This window comes from Rattus norvegicus, chromosome 1 (genome assembly GCF_036323735.1).
Source record: "Rattus norvegicus strain BN/NHsdMcwi chromosome 1, GRCr8, whole genome shotgun sequence".
Classification (NCBI taxonomy): Eukaryota; Metazoa; Chordata; class Mammalia; order Rodentia; family Muridae; genus Rattus; species Rattus norvegicus.
Genome location: NC_086019.1, coordinates 71,260,225 through 71,279,288, shown reverse-complemented (window position 1 = coordinate 71,279,288; position 19,064 = coordinate 71,260,225).

The window sequence follows — 19,064 nt, the reverse complement described above, 5'->3', positions numbered from 1 at the left end:
TGCTTTGATTTCAAGTGTGTAAGCACTCCCAGTGGCTGTCTTTCACCTCTAGGCCTGGTACAGAATCAGAAGGTTACTACCCCTGATTGCTCCTAGGTCTTGCACCCAGGGGGCACATTTGGCACTAGGTGATTACCTCTTCGGTCTAGAATAGGGGCAGAGGGTAGTCTCCTCTGACTTCTGAGGACTGTCCACACTTCTGGGTGTCCAGCTTTCACCACCATGGGATTTGGGTACAGGGAGCTATTTGGCTGGTTCAGTTCAGCCCTGGGCACAGACTGGAACTGCAAGTACTGGTGGCTGACTGTTCCTATATTCCTGTGCCCAGAGGCACTGTGCAGTTTCCCCTTCACCAGGGATGTAGGCAGAGTTGTGCAGAAGTGGTAATCTGTCCTGCAGTCTCAGGATGTCTGCCCTGTATTTTCTTAAAGAAGTAATTTATATCCTTTTTAAAGTTCTCTAACATCATCATGGGTTGTGATTTTAAGTCAAAATCTTGTTTCTCCAGGCTGTTGGGTTATCAGGGTTTGCTGTATTGGGAGAACTGGTTTCTTATGATGCCAATTCATCTTGGTTTCTACTGCTTAGGTTATTGCCATTGCCTTTCACCATCTGGTTATCTCTGCTGTTAGCTGGTCTTGCTCTCTCTGACTCGAGTCCTATGGCTCCTGAGTCCTGAACTGTCCTGGTGGTCTCTCTTTTGACAGTCAGTGGAGCAAAACTGGGGATCCACCTGCGAGCTTAAGAGAGAGATCACTCTTGGCAGACGGCTCTCTGTGTGCAGGATTTGCATCTGAAGTACTGTGGGTCAGCCTCAGCTCTGGGCTCAGATGGAGACAGGATGGGTCTTATCCCAGTCTGCATTGAGGTTCCTGGGCCCTGCGTGCTCCTAGTGTGTCTTTCTTTGGATAGTCAGTAAAGAGAAAGTGTAGTCCCACTTGTGGAATGTGTCCTTAGGAGTAAGAGTGCTCCTGGCAGACCAGCTCTCTGAGGGCAGGGTTGGGTCTAAGGGCTGTGGAGCAGCCCCAGTTCTGAGCCCAGATGGAGGCTGGTTTCTTTAAGCTATTCATGTTCTTCCATTTGGGATATCATTCATTTGTCTTCATAAAATTGGTTTTAATGTCTTCTTTGTGCTTCAAATATGAAAACATATGCAGAGCTTGTGGGATGTACCTGGCTTTAGGCTATGACATTTTGCCTTAACAGATTTTGAATTTTTTCTTTTTTTTTTTTTTTACACTTGTGTCAAGGCATTTGGATTTGTGGTTATTATAGGTGTAAGTACCACTTCCTGAGTTAAATTTTTATGGGTGTTATGTTCTTTTCATTCTGTTTTCTTTCTGGACATCTGAAAGGTGTGGCCTCTTGTAGTTTAGCCAATCACCACTCTAGCTCCAGACCAGATTTCTTGTTCCTGGCATGGCTTCTTGTACAACATAGGTTCTTCACCCATGTTCAAAACTTGTAAATGCTGACACAGAGGTGTTTGGTTGTATATGTGATGGTGGGAGCACTGAGAAAGTGGAGTAAGAACATGGACCGTCTTCCTGCCTGGACTTTGGGTGTGCTCCATATTCTCTCTGATAGCCCAGAATCTCCAGCAGGTTGAGCAGGGAATCTCTCACAGAGATTTGTGGGTTTGGCAGAGTGTGATATGGAAGGGACAGGAGATATAACTTGTGGGTGGACACAGAGACAGTTTGGGAGGTTCATTGGTTGATAGCCTACTAGAAATTCTGGAGACCAGTGTGGTCTCTGTTAGTATAGTCAGTCTATGCCACTGTTGAAGTCTTGGATACTGTGAATAGGATTTGAATGACTAGCGATAATCTGAATGAGCACCTACAAAGAGAAAGAGTAGGGGAGTTAGGCTCTAAATGGCATTGCTGGATTTGTGGTTGCTTGCATGGTCTCTGGTAGAGCCTTGCTTCAACAGTGTAGACATAGATTTAATCATTTGTGTTTGTTTGTCACTGGTGCTCTATGTTTTAAATTGTCATTTCTTCACCTCCCAAAAAATGTTTTCCCAAAGCTCAAAACAAATGTTATCAACAGTAACCAGTTCTGAACTGATAATTACCAAAAAAAATCATTTAAAATAGAACATTTGAAGACTATATTTCGGAAATAGTTTCCAAGTTGCAACTTGTGGCTATGTTTCAGCCTTGGGAATGATCATACATCAAAGGTACTTTGCCCAATGTGTTTCAAAATGGCATGATTGTGGTGAGTTTAACTGTATTTTCCAAACATGCAACCAAGCTAACCCCACAATCTCCTCCCAACCTCACCAAGGAATGACAAGGTATGGCCTCCATTATCTCCCTCTTACCCTGTTGCCAGTAGAAGATCTAAGTCTGTATTTGTAATTTTTTTCCTTATTCACTGTTTTATCAGAGCCTTTAACCCCAGTAGAAATATCCTGAGAACAGACAGGCCAGTACAGCCAAAAAGCATAACAATTCATGGCAGATGTTCACTTCACCTTTATTTCCTCCAAAACACAATCCTATGGTCCTATACCCAGCTCTGTATCAAATCACCAACATCAGGAATGCATTTCAAATACTTCAGTAGATGGCACAGGTCTTCCTCTCCTCATTTTCGTCTCCACATCATTTTCTTTCTCCCAACCAACTGAAAAGAATAGATACTCCTATGGAATACTCAAGGAAATATGGCCAGAAAAGCAGGTGGGCTACAAACTGATCATCTACTTTCCCTCCATTTCTCTCAGTCCAACTTCCCATTATCATTCTTAGCTTTGCAGCAAGCCTTCTGATGTGGACTTTCCTTACTTTCTACTCCCATTGCAAGAAGACTAACACACCCTGCATTCCTCCCTTATTTGAGACATTCAAAACTTCCTTTCTTGGCTCAACTTCATTCCTAAATGTCAACTACTAATACCTACAAAGACAATTTTTCTTGCAAATGTCTGCAGACACTCTTCTTATTGGTGAGTTTTGAAAAATAATCAATCTAAGAAAGAGAGTTACTGCCTGGTAAATTTAGGCTTCTCAATAGCCAGTACGAATAGGATCTGAAGAACAGAACCCTTGAGTGCCTCAGGGAACCTCTTTTTATTTTTGCACAAAAATTACCAAGTTAATTCCTTCTATATGATCTAGGGGTTAACTTGTAAGACCCATTACCTAAGAAACTCTCAGCCACAGGATACCTTGTAGATTGTCAAGCCCATCACTTGGACTAAGATATGCAAAAATTCTGAGAAATCCTCAAAAGAGTAGCCCCACATGATCTCAGAAAAGATTCAGTGTAAAAAGGCTACTTCAAGCACAGGAGCAAATGGGTTTAGTGCAGAATGGTATCAGACCTTCATAGGAGACCTCATATGAATAATGTCCAAACTATTCCACAAAATAAAACTTGTTTGACATAGAGAAGGGGAGGGGGAAGGGTTAGGGGTATGTTGGCCCGGAAACCAGGAAACTGAATAACAGTCGAAATATAAATTAGAAATACCCAAGTTAATAAAGATGAAAAACTAAAATAAAATAAAACTGGGTTGAGCCATACCCAATTCTTTCTATGAAGCCACAATTCTGCTTTTACCAAAACCACACAAAGACCCAACAAAGAAAGAGAACTTCAGACCAATTTCCCTTATGAATATTGACACAAAAATACTCAATAAAATTCTCATGAACTGAATACACGAAGATATCAACATGATCATCCATCATGATCAAGTAGGATTCATCCCAGGAATGCAGGAATGGTTCAGTATATGGAAATTCATCAATGTAATCCACTATATAAACAAACTTACAGAGAAAAGTGTGTGGGTATAGAATTAACTCAAACAAATCTGTAGCCTTCCTCTACTCAAAGGATAAACAAACTGAGAAAGAAATTCTCACCCTTCACAATAGTCCCAAATAATGTAAAATACCTTGGTGTGATTCTAACCATGCAAGTGAAATATCTGTATGACAAGAACTTCAGATCTCTGAAGAAAGAAATTGAAGAAGATCACAGAAGATGGAAAGACCTCCCATGCTCGTGGATTGGCAGGATTAATATAGTTAAATGGCCATTTTTACATTAGCAATGTACAGATTCAATGCAATGACAATCAAATTTCCTACTCAATTCTTCAGAGAGTTAGAAAGATCAATACAAATTCATTTGGAATTACAAAATCCCTCCTTCATTGTTAGTGGGATTGCAGACTGGTACAACCATTCTGGAAATCAGTCTGGAGGTTCCTGAGAAAATTGGATATTAAACTACCTGAGGACCCAGCTATACCTCTCTTGGGCATATACCCACAAGATGCCACAACAGATAAAAAAAGACACATGCTCCACTATGTTCATAGCAGCCTTATTTATAATAGCCAGAAGCTGGAAAGAACCAAGATGCCCTTCAACAGAGGAATGGATGGAGAAAATGTGGTACATCGACACAAAGGAATATTACTCAGCTATCAAAAACAATGACTTTATGAAATTCATAGGTAAATAGATGGAAGTGGAAAATATCATCCTGAGTGAGGTAACTCAATCACAGAAAAACACACATGGTATGCACTCATTGATAAGTGGCTATTAGCCCAAATGCTTTAATTACCCTAGAAGCACAGAACACATGAAACTCAAGAAGGATGACCAAAATGCGAATGCTTCACTCCTTCTTTAAAAGGGGAACAAGAATACCCTTGGCAGGGAATAGGGAGGCAAAGTTTAGAACAGAGGCTGAAGAAACACCCATTCTGAGCCTGCCCCACATGTGGCCCATACATATACAGCCACCCAATTAGATTAGATGGATGAAGCAAAGAAGTGCAGGCTGATAGATGCACATGTAGATCTCTCCTGAGAGACACAGCCAGAATCCAGCAAATACATAGGTGAATGCCATCATTAAACCACTGAAATGTGAATGGGACCCTCGTTGAAGGAATTTTAGAAAGGACTGAAAGAGCTTGAAGGGGCTTGAGACCCCATAGGAAAAACAATGCCAAACAACCAGCGCTTGCAGGGACTAAGCCACTACCCAAAGACTATACGTGGACTGACCCTGGGCTCCAACCTCATAGGTAGCAATGAGTAGCCTAGTAAGAGCACCAGTGGAAGGGGAAGCCTTTGGTCCTGCCAAGACTGAACTCTCAGTGAACATGATTGTTGGGGTGAGGGTGGTAATGTGGGGAGGATGGGGAGGGGAACACTCATAGAGAAGGGGAAAGGGGAGGGGTTAGGGGAATTTTGGGCCAGAAACCGGGAAAGGGAATAACAATCGAAATATAAATAAGAAATACTCAAGTTAATAAAGATGAAAAAAATAATGTGAAATAAGACTGCTAAGTCTTATATAGTATTTGAAATTATTTACAAAGATTTAACATTACCTCTGGATTTTATTAAATATTTTAAAGGCAACATTTACTATTATTCATGACATTTCTGGATTTGCCATGATTTTTAATTCTCAAGACAATGTAAGCACAGTTTTTCTTTAAATATTCTGTACATGACACTGCTGAATACTATATTCTCAAAGGATAATGAATGCTCTAAACATGAGGCTGCTTTTCCCTGACAAGGAATTTGTGTGTAACCATGACTTCAGACTCTGAGTCCTTCCTGAAGGTGGATCAACTACAAAAATCCATTGATATTATTTCAAGTGTTCACATAAACAGAATTTGAGGCAATCCTGAGACCAAATTTCACAAACTAGAATCTTTCCAGAGACCTTAATTTCCACAAACATGTGTGATGTCATTTGTGTAGCTGCACAACCCTCATCTATATTTGTCAACTAAGTTTATCACATGGACAGTGGACATCAGATGAACAGCCCCAGGAGATAGTATCAAAGATTCCTCCAGGGTTGAGGAAACAGTTCTAAAAAAGGAAACAGAAATGCAGATGTAGCATCTCCCTTGGCCACAGAGATAAAAGTACATGGGGATATATGGGTATCTGTTTGATTTGCTGATCAGTGTGGCCCTTCACAAACCATTCTGCCCAGGCTCAGAGAAGGAAAAATATGTTCACTTTGATTTTATTCTTCTTGCTCTTGAACACTCCACTTCATGTGGCTGGTTTTATTTATCCCACCTGCTCTTGGAGAATAAAGCAGAATAAAGACAAGGATGGAAACTCAGAAACAGGCTGTATCTTCTTGATTCAAGCAGTTCAATGGCCCATGGAGAAAGAGTATTTCAGTCATATTTTGAATACACAGTAAGTGCTTTTATATTTTCCATGTAGATGTGATCATGAATATTTCCTGAATCTACTGAAGTTGAGGAAAAAAGTCATCCTAGGGTCTCTTGTACTCTGTAATTAATCTGCAAAACAAGAAAGAACTCCAAATTCTATTAGAGACAGTGCTATATTACCACTTTAAATTGACAGAGAGTTTTTTTCTTCAGCCTGTCACCCACTCACCAGGATCAAACTGAATAATAAAAACCTTCCAGGCATTATCAATCACGTATATCCCTCTCTTAGACAGTTTCCATAGCACAGTAGCACAATGATGTCTCATTGAAAGATGTAATTTTTATGACTTTATTCTATGTGTGTTTACACAAATGACCAGAGTCAGCTGATGTTCCTTCCATCAGTGGGCAGCTTCTAGTGCTTGTTCTGGGGCCACCAATGTTGGAGACATGTCTAGCTGTGCACAGCTTTCATATAGTTACTCAGTTACTTGCTTAAATTTGCTCCGTGTGGTTCCCATTTATGTACTGAAGCTGCATCAAGAATTGATGTTAGAGAGCTGTTCTCTATGAACTTCATACTTTGATCTATATAAATTCATGGGCTTCCAGGTCTTTCAAAGTCCAGTTGTCTCCTCACTGTTTAGAATAAAGAAGGAATGTAGTGACTATAAAAATATGTTTGCATTCTTTGAAAAGTGATATTATTACTAATAGTGGTGGCTAGATACTTCCCTTGTTACTATCCTGGGTAATAACTGTAGCATAGGATAGTTGGCAATATTAGAGAATAAGGATAGAAATGTTACCCACTAGCTTATCTTTGCCATTATTTAAAGTGCATATGTCTTCCCTCTTTAACTCTCTGTTATGTAACCTGACACTTTTAATATTTAGCACTTTATGTCTCTTTATCAGTAATCTTACAAAATATAGTTGCATATTTTACCAGTGTGGGCACTATGAACATTTTGATATTATGAGCTTCTTTTTCAGACACAGTACTTTAGATCACAAAGTCACTACGATCACTCAAGTACTTTATGTTTCTTAATGTTTACTGAACAGGATTTAATATTTGATTTGTACAAGTACTAGTCTCATATTTCTGTCATCAAAATTTTAAAGACATCTTTTTGTATATTCATAAAGAATATTCTAAAATGGATTGTTTTTATAAAAAAGACATGACACATGTACAATTTCTAGTTGGAATACAGATATTTAACTCCTAGTAAAATTAACAATGAAGTAATATATTTGATGTTTATCAGTCAGATATTTTTAAATAATTCCGAAGTGATATGAGACATTATTCTTTTCAAAAACATAAACACAAAACAGAATTATTCGATTGTAACTAAATTTTAAAAAGAACATTTAAGATAAGGATCATTATGTGGGGATATTGCCCCCAAATGAAAATGAATTTTCATGACATGAGCCAAGTTTTGCCACAGAAGACATTACTGCCTTAGCCAATACCCTCACTTTTGCACAAACATACCATAAACTCAATGGCATGAACCCATCCAATGTATTTCACATTTTGCTCACTGATTTCAAATGAATATGTGACCATTTCTACTGTTTGATCAAATCATTTGGTGATTTATTTACATTCTTAGCAAACAATCAAAAACAAGAGAAGAAAAACTCTCTCATTGAGAACATGATGATAGTACATCTCATTTACAGGACATGACCTCTCATGAACATGTGAAGGTTTTATCAGCTTCTGGCTTCTTTTGTCATCTCAACTTCATTACACAGCTCATTTCAACCTTTAGGGGGTTGGGGCAATACAATCAAGGTCAGGATTGTCCTTTTGTGAACTGAAAATGATGTTTGTAAATTGCTGTCTTTATAAACACTGTAACCTTTTACAGAACACTCACTGAAAACCACAAGTATGCTCTTGCCTTGACTTTTTCCATAAATGAAATCAACAGGAACCCTGATCTTTTGCCAAACATGTCTCTAGCATTCGAATTATCACCACAAAATTGTGAATGGCAATCCAAATTTTAAAATCTCTTTCACGAGAGTTTACATAATTATGACATTCTTCCTAATTATAAATGTAAAAGTGACCTCAAGTGTGTAGTGGCACTTACCGGAGTAAACTGGGCAACAACTCTGTTACTTTATAAAATCTTCAGCAACTTCATATATCAACAGATAAGTGTGTGTGTGTGTGTGTGTGTGTGTGTGTGCATGCGTGCGTGCGTGCGTGCGTGTGTGTGTGTGTGTGTGTGTGTGTGTGTGTGTACTTGTGTCTTAGGGGCAGGTTGGAAATTCATGAAATCAGTTATCACTTGGAGTCCCCAAAATCTTACTAGGAATGAGCCAATCTATGTAGTTCAAAGGTAATATTCAGTGTCTTGATGGAGCTTTCAAATGTTCTTGTATGATATAGATATGAGGAAAGAAATAATAGCAAACTGAGATTTCTAGAAATCTCCAGAAAAATGTGTTTATAAGTTCTTAGGAATACATTGTATCTTGCGCTGCTTTCTGTGTTCTAGTTCCTTCATCTTACTTATGGATCCTATCATCCTGTCTTGAGTGATGATGAAAATTTTCCATATCTATATCAGATGTCCTCTGATGATACATCTCTAGCCCTTGCCCTGGTCTCCTTCATAATTCATTTCAGTTGGAACTGGGTAGGGTTGGTCTTCTCAGACAACAATCAAGGTACCCAATTTCTCTCTTATTTGACAAGAGAGATGGAAAGAAATACAGTCTGCTTTGCTTTTGTCAGCATGATCCCAGTCAATATGCATTTACACATGTCAAGAGCTGAAGTGTATTACAACCAAATCATGACATCTTCCACAAATGTTGTTGTCATTTATGGCGACACAGACAGTACTTTAGCTGTGAGCTTTAGAATGTGGGAATCTCTATGTAGACAGAGATTATGGATCACAACTGCACAGTGGGATGTCACTCCTAGTAAGAAAGACAATTTATATGGTTTATTTGCTTTGGGACAACACCAGGTGAGATTTCTGGTTTTAAAAAGTTTGTCCAGACATTGAACCCTGTCACATCCTCAGATGAATATCTGGCAAAGCTGGAATGGATGCACTTTAACTGTGAAGTCTCAGCATTTGAAGGGAAGACACTGAAGAACTGCTCTTCCAGTCACTCACTGGAATGCCTAATGGTGCATACTTTTGAAATGACCTTTACTGAAGGGAGTTATGACACATAAAACGCTGTACATGTTGTTGCCCAGGTTTTTCATGAGATGATATTTTAAAACTTTCATAATCTGCCCACTGACAAAGGGAAAGATGAAAAATATGTCTGCAACAAGGTAGTGCTTCTTACATTTTTTAATATTTCCTGTTATCAATGTCTTTAAGAGTCTATTGATGCCCAAACCAAGTGAAATAGGAAATATTTTCTAACATAGAGTGATTTATGAATCCTTTTCCTACTGATTACATAAATCTAGATGTTGGTGTACACTTCTAATGTAAAGAGAATTGAATAGAAGGCCTAATTTGTCACTGTAGCATTGTGATTTGTGACAGATTACCTGATTATGGTCACACATAGTCTCATACTGAAAACATATCCAGTCCTTCCTAATGAACCCACTCAATGATGAATCCTTGTTCATTAATTGTTAAATATGTAGTAATCACTGTAGGGTATTCTTTTAACAATAGATTTCTATTTATCCTTTTCCACTGTAGGTGAGGGACATCTCTTGGTGCCCTGAGAGGATTTACATGGAGAATAATGCTTGGATTCAATTTACTAGATTCCTGTGTTCTTATGTGTGTGGATGTATATTTCTCACCGTATATTTGTATGTTTCTGTGTTTCTGTATATCTGTGTGTATAACTATATCTATCTCTTTCTCTATATTCTGTGTATATTTATATCTATCTGTCTGTCTGTCCATACATCAATCTGTCCACCCATCTATCTGTCTGTCTGTCTGTCTGTCTGTCTGTCTGTCTGTCTGTCTGTCTAGTTATCTATCCACCTATCTATCTATCCTCTTTGTGCATCTGCCTATATATGTTGGTTTATGGCAATTAACGGATTTTGTCTGTTTTTCATTTGCTTTCTGTATTGTGCATATTGTATAAGTGTACACTCCTGTGTATATTTATCAATACATGTTTCTGCATGTGGCTCTATATTTTGGGTGGTTTTGTGAATATTCTTTCATTTATGTATGTCTTTGTCATGTGTGTTTGTATGAGAGCATTAATTTGTCTGTGTGCCAATGTCACTCTATATGGATGTCAGTATATGTGTATGTCTACATATGTACATTTTGAGCATGTGGTTTTCCATGTGGTTTTATGTGTGTGCGCCTAGATTATTGTTTTGTGTGTTTCTTCATGTGTTTGACATATTTTGCTTCAGTTTGTATCTGTATATTCATGTATGTTTGGGCATGTCTGTGTATGTTTGTGTAAATAACTGTGTGCTCCAGTTATGTGCCCATCTTCATACAGATGCGAGACCCCTTCTGTTTCATGTATATGCATTTTCATATCACATATGTTTGGTGTCACATGCATGTTTGTGCTTGTGTGGTAATTTCTTCTTAGAGAACTCAAATAACAGAAACAATATAATTTTTTTTTATCTCTTTGCTTTCACTGAGATTTTTCACATGCATACTGTCAGCAAAGTTGCCTTTAAGATGGTATAAGGATACATTTTCTTACCTTAAGCAAGAAAATATACTCTATAGTATGCTCCCTGTCTTTCAGCTGGGTCCCTCTTTGAGAAAGATCCACTTCACTAATCCTGTTGGAGACAGAGTAAATATGAATCAAAGAGATAAACTGCAGGAAATGTATGACATTCCACATTTGAAATTTTCCACAGAGACTTGAATTTAAAGTGAAAATATGACTATTTAGTCCCTTTTTATAAATGGTTAACAGTTACATTTATCTGTAGATATCATAGAGTGGACAAAAAGAAGTACACATGTGCATTTTGGTTTAACTGTACTCATTTAAATTACGGCATCAAGCATGTACATCCAACCTTCCTGGAAAGTGGTAAAATGAAGTTGATTTTCATGTGAGAGACCAATTTCTGACCTTATAAACTACATTTCTTATTTTCATTCTTTTTCAGATGAGATTTTAGCAGTTTACTTAGGATTTCTATAATGCATGTAATGTATTTGTATTAGACCAGAACTTGTTTCTTTCTTTCAACATTAACTTAAACTGTTTTTGAAAACAGTTTTATATTATTTCTTATAAAGTTAGCAATATTCTATTGGACCTATTCTTGTTCTTATGATGAACCTCTTCAAAGGATGTTTAAATACTCTTGTGCATTGTAAGGATAGAGTAAATTCAACATAATCAAGTCATTGATTTTTTTGCGATTGCTAGGCGAGCGCTCTGCCACTGAGCTAAATCCCGAACCCCAACTCATTGATTTGTAATGTGTAATGTTAAGCCAATTGACCAACTAGTCCCAAATTTCCAACATCTCTAGCTAACCATACAGTAACATTTTTATGACAATTTTAGATACTTTATGAACTACATCTTGTTTTTTTTTCAGTTTAAAAATTATGGATATGGGGGAGTCCCAATCTCGCGCTCCCTGCCTCCAGCTCACTGCTCCCAAACCCCGTGGGAGAGAGAGCTCACCTCCAAGACAGGTGGGCACTCCTGAGACTGCAGAGCAGAAGAGACCACCAACACTGCCCACCCCTGCCCACATCCCTGGCCCAAGAGGGAACTGTATACGGACTCTGGGTTCCCTTGGATAAGGGCACAGGAGCAGCAGGTCCGCTGCATCTGAGACACCACCTGAACCTGAAGGGACCGACCAGATAAACAGTTCTCTGCACCCAAATCCCGTGGGAGGGAGAGCTAAACCCTCAGAGAGGCAGACACGCCTGGGAAACCAGAAGAGACTGCACTCTGCCCACATCTCTGACTCCAGAGGAAAACATCAAATGCCATCTGGAACCCTGGTGCACAGAAGCTCCCGGAAAGGGCAGTGCAGATCTTCCTGGTTGCTGCCCCCGCGAAGAGCTCATAAGCAACACCCCACCAGCAAACTTGAGCCTTGGTACCACAGGTAAGACAAACCTTCCTGCTCCAAGCGACCTGCCTGGTGAACTCAAGACACAGGCCCACAGGAACAGCTGAAGACCTGTAGATAGGAAAAACTACACACCCGAAAGCAGAACACTCTGTTCCCATAACTGGCTGAAAGAAAACAGGTCTACAGTACTCCTGACACACAGGCTTATAGGACAGTCTAGCCACTGTCAGAAATAGCAGAACAGTGTAACACTAGAGATAATCAGATGGCAAGAGGCAAGCACAGGAACCCAAGCAACAGAAACCAAGACTACTTGGCATCATCAGAGCCCAGTTCTCCCACCAAAGCAAACACTGGATATCCAAACACACCGGAAAAACAAGAAGTAGATTTAAAATCACATTTTACAATGATAAGGAGGACTTTAAGAAGGTCATAAGTAACTCCCTTAAGGTAATGCAGGACAATAGAAGTAAACAAATAGAAGCCCTTAAAGGGGAAACACAAAAATCCCTTGAAGAACTACAGGAAATCACAGCCAAATAGTAGAAGGTAATGAACAAAATCATCTGGGAGTTAAAAATGGAAATAGAAACAATAAAGAAAGCACAAACGGAGACAATCCTGGAGATAGAAAACCTAGGGAAGAGATCAGAAGTCATAGTGCGACCATGACCAACAGAATACAAGAGATAGAAGAGAGAATCTCAGGAGCACAGCATACCATAGAAAACATCGACACAACCATCAAAGATAATGTAAAACACAAAAAGCTCCTAGCCCAAAACATACAGGAATCCAGGACACAATGAGAAGAATAAACCTAAGGATAATAGGCATAGAAGAGAGTGAAGACTACCAACTTAAAGGGTCAGTAAATATCTTCAGCAAAATCATAGAAGAAAACTTCCCTAACCTAAAGAAAGAGATGCCCATAAACATACAAGAAGCCTACAGAACTTCAGATAGATTGGACCAGAAAAGAAAATCATCCCGTCCATAATAGTCAAAATACCAAGTGCACAAAACAAAGAAAAAATATTAAAAGTAGTAAGAGGAAAAGGTCAAGTAACATGTAAAGGCAGATCTACCAGAATAACACCAGACTTCTCACCAGAGACTATGAAAGCCAGAAGATCCTGGATAGATGTCCTATAGACCCTAAGAGAACACAAATGCCAGCCCAGGCTACTATATCTAGCAAACTATCCATCAACATTGAGGGAGAAACCAAGATATTCCAAGACAAAGACAAATTTACACAATATCTTTCTACAAATCCATCTCTATAAAGGATAATAAATGGAAAAGCCAAACATAAGGAGAGAAACTACACCCTAGAAAAAGCAAGAAAGTAATGTCCTTGCAATAAACCAAAAGAAGAGAAGCACACACATAATCCCACCTCTAAATATGAAAATAGCAGGAAGCAACCATCACTATTCCTTAATATCTCTCAACATCAATGGACTCAATTTCCCAATAAAAAGACACAGATTAACAGACTGGATACATAAAGAGGACCCATCATTTTGCTCCCTACAGGAAGCATACCTTGGTGACAAAGACAGACACTACCTCGGAGTAAAAGGCTGGAAAACAACTTTCCAATCAAATGGTCTGAAGAAGCAAGCCTGTGTAGCCATTCTAATATCAAATAAAATTGACTTTCAACCTAAGTCATCAAAAAAGATAAGGAAGGACACCGTATACATAAAGGAAAAATTCACCAAGATGAACTCTCAATCCTAAATATCTATGCTCCAAATACAAGGGCAATTACATTCATAAAAGAAACCTTACTAAAGTTCAAAGCACAGATTGCACCTCACACACTAATAGTAGGAGATGGCAACACCCCAATCTCATCAATGGAAAGATCATGGAAACAGAAATTAAACAGAGACATAGAAGGACTAACAGAAATTATGATCCAAATAAACTTAACTGAGTTTTTAGATAATTCCATCCTATAACAAAAGAATTTACCTTCTTCTCACCAACTCATGGTACCTTCTCCAAAATTGACCACATAATTGGTCACAAAACAGGCCTCAACAAATATAGCAAGGTAGAAATAATTCCATGCATCCTATCAGACCACCACAGACTAAGGTTGGTCTTCGATAACAATAAGGAAAGAACGGCCACGTATACATGGAAGTTGAACAATGCTCTACTCAATGATAACTTGGTCAAGGAAGAAATAAAGAAAGAAATTAAAGACTTCTTAGAATTTAATGAAAACAAAGGTACAACATACCCAAACTTATAGGACACAATGAAAGCTGTGCTAAGAGGAAAACTCATAGCTCTGAGTGTCTGCAGAAAGAAACAGCAGAGAGCATGCAGAAGTCATCAGGACCAAACAGATTCGGAAAAAGGAAGTCCAAATTTGGCATCATAGGCTGGAAAGGTAACACAGTGGTTAAGAGAAATTGTTCCTCTTCCAGAGGACACAGGTTGGATTCCTAGAACCCATTATGGCTGACAATCATCAGTAGCTCCAGATATAGGGCTTCAAATGCCTTTTCATGACCTCTCTGGTTAACACTCACTCATGTGTCTCCTGTTTATCAGGCCTTACATACGTATCAGTTTACCTGATACAGCAGGTGAGATATTAAATCAAGGTTAGAGGGGCTGTGGTAATTTTTCAGTGAGTAATCAGTCTTTTCTTACCCTAATGAGAAAGTGAATATAATGGCACATTCTGAAGTCTATGGAATTCATTATATGGATGATATTTTATCAGCCCATAAAAAGGACTGCTATTAGTAGCTTATGCACATTTAAAGACCTTGAAAAACAGGAACTAGTAATAGCAACTGAAAAGATGCAGACTGATCCACCTTACTCCTCTTTGGGATATAAGTTGTATTCCAGGGTTAGTGTCCTACAGAAGATCCCAATCAGGAAGGATGGATTGAGAACATTAAATTTTCTTCAAAAGAGACTGAGAGATATAAATTATGCTATACCTTATTTGAAAATTTCTACAGGGGAGCTAAAATTTCTTTTTGATATTTTGAGGGAGTTCCTGATCCAACTTCTGATTGAGAAATAATGGCTTCTGGTAGACAGGCTCTGCATAAGGGGAAGAAATCTACTGAGAAACAGTATAAGCAGTATATTGATTATGTGTGAGGATGGGCTTGTTATGTCCTTGGTACTGTCCATATACCTACTGCAGTATTATGGCAGTTGTTGCTTGTCTAAGGCAGATATCTCAAGCGGATTCTAAAAATATTTTGGGAAAAAGCCCTTTAACAAATAAACACATTGATTGGTTATTTTAAAATACGAATGTGTAGGCCATTACTTTGTGCAATAACCCGGAGACATAAATTACAATTATTCTAATGATATACGATTGCAGTTTGTGAATAACCATGCATAAGTATTCCCTAAAATAGTGAGGCAGACTCCTATATCTAGAGCTCAGGTAATTTTTACTGATGGATCCTCTCACTAGTAAATATCATGCTGAGTGAGGTAACCTAATCACAAAAAAAAAAAAAACCAAAAAAACATGGTATGCACTCATTGATAACTGTTTATTAGCCCAAAAGCTCAAATTACCCAAGACACAATCAACAGACCACAGGAAGCTCAAGAAGAAGGATTAACAAAGTGTAGATGCTTCAGTCCTTCTTAAAAGGGGAATGAAATATTTATAGGTGGAGGTGTAGAGACATGTTTGGAGCAGAAACTGAAGGAATGGCCATTCAGAGCCTGTCTTTCCTGGGGATCCAGCATATACACATACATATACATATATATATACATATACATATACACACATACATATACATATATATATATATACATATACACACACACACACACATATATATATATATATATATATATATATATATATATATATATATATATATATATATATATCTCCACCAAAAGTCGACAAAATTGATGAAGCCAAGAAGTGCATGCTGACAGGAGCCTGATATAGCTGTTTCCTGAGAGCCTTTGCCGGAAAGTGATAAATACACAGGTGAATGCTAGCAGCAAAACATTGAACTGAGAACGGGATCTCCATTGCAGAGTTTCCAGGGATTAAACCACTATCCAAAGACTACACATGGACAGATCCATGGCTCCAGCTGCTTATGTAGCAGAGAATGGCCTTGTTGGGCACCAATGGGAGGAAAAGCTCTTGGTCCTGCCAAGGCTGGGCCCCCACATATAGGGGAATGTCAGGGCAGGGAGGTGGCAAGGGAGGGTTGTTGGGGAGGGGGAAGTGATCATTCAAGATAAAAAAATCAATAAATATAATCCACCATAGAACAAACTGAAAAAAAGACATGCTGAGTGGGCTTTCGACTATATTGAACATCCCTTCACCATAAATGTCCTGTACAGATAAAAGATACAAGAGCAATACCTAAACATAATGCAGGAAGCTTACAGCACGCCTAGAACCAAGCTTGAATTAAATGGAGAGAAACTCAAAGCAATTCCACTCAAATCAGGATCAAGCTAAGGATGGACACTTTCCATATCTATTTAATAAAATGATTGAAGTCTTACCTAAAGAAATAAGATGCAGAAGGAGATCAAAAAGACACATATTGGATTGGAAAGGAAGAAGTCAAAATAACCTTATTTGTAAATGATATGATAGTATACATAAGTGACCCAAACATTCCCACCAGGGAACTTCTTCAACTCATAAACACTTTCCATAAAGTCGCTGAATACAAAATTAACACACAAAAATCTGTAGCCTTTCTATACACAAATGACAAATGGACTAAAGAAAAAAAAAGCAGGAAATGAACACATTTCATAATAACCTCAAAAAAAAGTGTGTTGGTATTAACTGTGTGCTTTTGAGGTGTCCTCTTTTGCTTACATTGTAATGCTCAACAGTGGTCCCTAGGCCTAGTTGCCCCCTAGGGATCAGAGTCTGCAGGTACCCAGGTGATACTCTTTAACCTTGCCCCCCAAGTTATCCTTAATTGGTGAATAAACATGCCTATGACCAATAGCTAGGTAGAAGAGAGATAAGATTGGGGGAGGGTATCAGAGAACTGTGGGGAGAAGGAAGGTAGAGGCTGAGGAAGCCACCATGGGATAAGAGTTTCAGAATCATGGCCTTATTGGTTGGCTAATTGGAGTTAAAAGCAACCCAGACAAAACATGCAAAATGAAACAGAAATAGCAGCTGCAAAATAGACAAAAATAATAGCATAGAAGATAGATACTTTCGCAGCTTTAGGCTCGATAGAGGCTTATTATAAAAATTACATGTCTTTTGTCCAGGAAGTGAATAATCAAAGGCTGGGTAGAAACCCAGGTTGGGATTAAATATTTTGCACAACACTATGCACACAACTGAAAGACTTGCATGATAAACTCCCCAGTCTTTGAAGAAAGAAATTGAAGAAGATATTTGAACTTGAAGAGATTTCCCATGCTCATGGATCAGGAGGCTTAACATAGTGAAAATAGCCATCCTACCAAAAGAAATCTAAACATTCAATGTATTCCTTATGCAAACTCCAGCCTGTATGTTATAGACCAGAGTGATAAAGCGATGGGCAGGCACAAATGATCTTTCTCTTTAAAATTCATGCATTTCTATGCCCGTTTTCCTTACCATTCTGATTCTGACCATGAATCCCCCGTGCCTGGATTTGACATGCTCTAAATTCACAACAACATTTAATTTTTTCCTGGCTATCAAAATTCTGTTGTGCTATCACTATGTTTTCTCTTACATAAACTGGGGCTTATCCTGATGTTTTTATTCATATTATGGTTCTTACACTATTTACAGGGAAATATTCTTGAAAAGTATTTGTATTATCTACCCTCTTTGCTCTTGTGGCCAGGACAATGCTGCTGGAGCCTGACTTTATCCCTCTTTCCCCACTGCCCTCTTCTACTGCACTTTCCTTTGTCCCTGGAGCTCCACAGCTCCCCTGTCATCATTCTCTGTCCCTTGTGTTTTTATCCGCATTTTCATGTGATTAGTCCTTCTTGAACTTCCTGTATCTTATGAGACAGGCTTTGGGAGGGAGCCAGGCTTTTGATTTATCTTTAGTATTTTGTGCTAGGAATGGAACAAAAGAAAACGGAATTTAGGGTGTTGATTATATTTTGCTGTGCATTTTTTTAGCCCAGTAGGCTTGCAGTCCAAACTAACAATCGTGACTGCCTATCTATTATCCGGGAGATATAGAACTCACTATCCGATATAAGGGTGCAGCACCCTACATGGACAGCCTGAGAGTTGGAGCAGTGTGGCTGGCAGCCTGAGAGTTGGAGCAGTGTGGCTGGCAGCCTGAGACTGAGTGGAAGGGACCAGAATCCCCGGGGCGGGGCGGGGCGGGGCGGAGCGGTACCGGGCGAGGACACTGGAAGAGTCCCGAAAGAGACAACGGAATGAAAAAAGCTGGGTGAGCTCTACAAAAACAATTAAGTACCCGAAGGCGCTACGTCACCGGAACCAGGGTATGGTGGGCGGGCCTTTGAAAGCTGCTCCAAAGACCAAGCCTGGAGTGACGGGAAAAATCCTCCATTCACCTTCCTAAGTGAGTGAGGTACGTGGTCCCAAACGGTGGGCTGGTTTCATAGAGAGAACCCGTGTCCTAGGTCTCTCTGGACCCCGAGAAACTCCTCAGTCCCAGTTTCCTGTCTGTAGCCCTGAGAGAGACAGTAGTCAGCTGCGCAGCGGCGGTAACCGCAGCACGGAGACTCTGGAACCTCCCAGGTCAGAGGAGCTGTGGGCTGGAAAATGGGCGGGAGCCGAGCAGGGGTGTGTTTTCTGCAGCTGCTCTT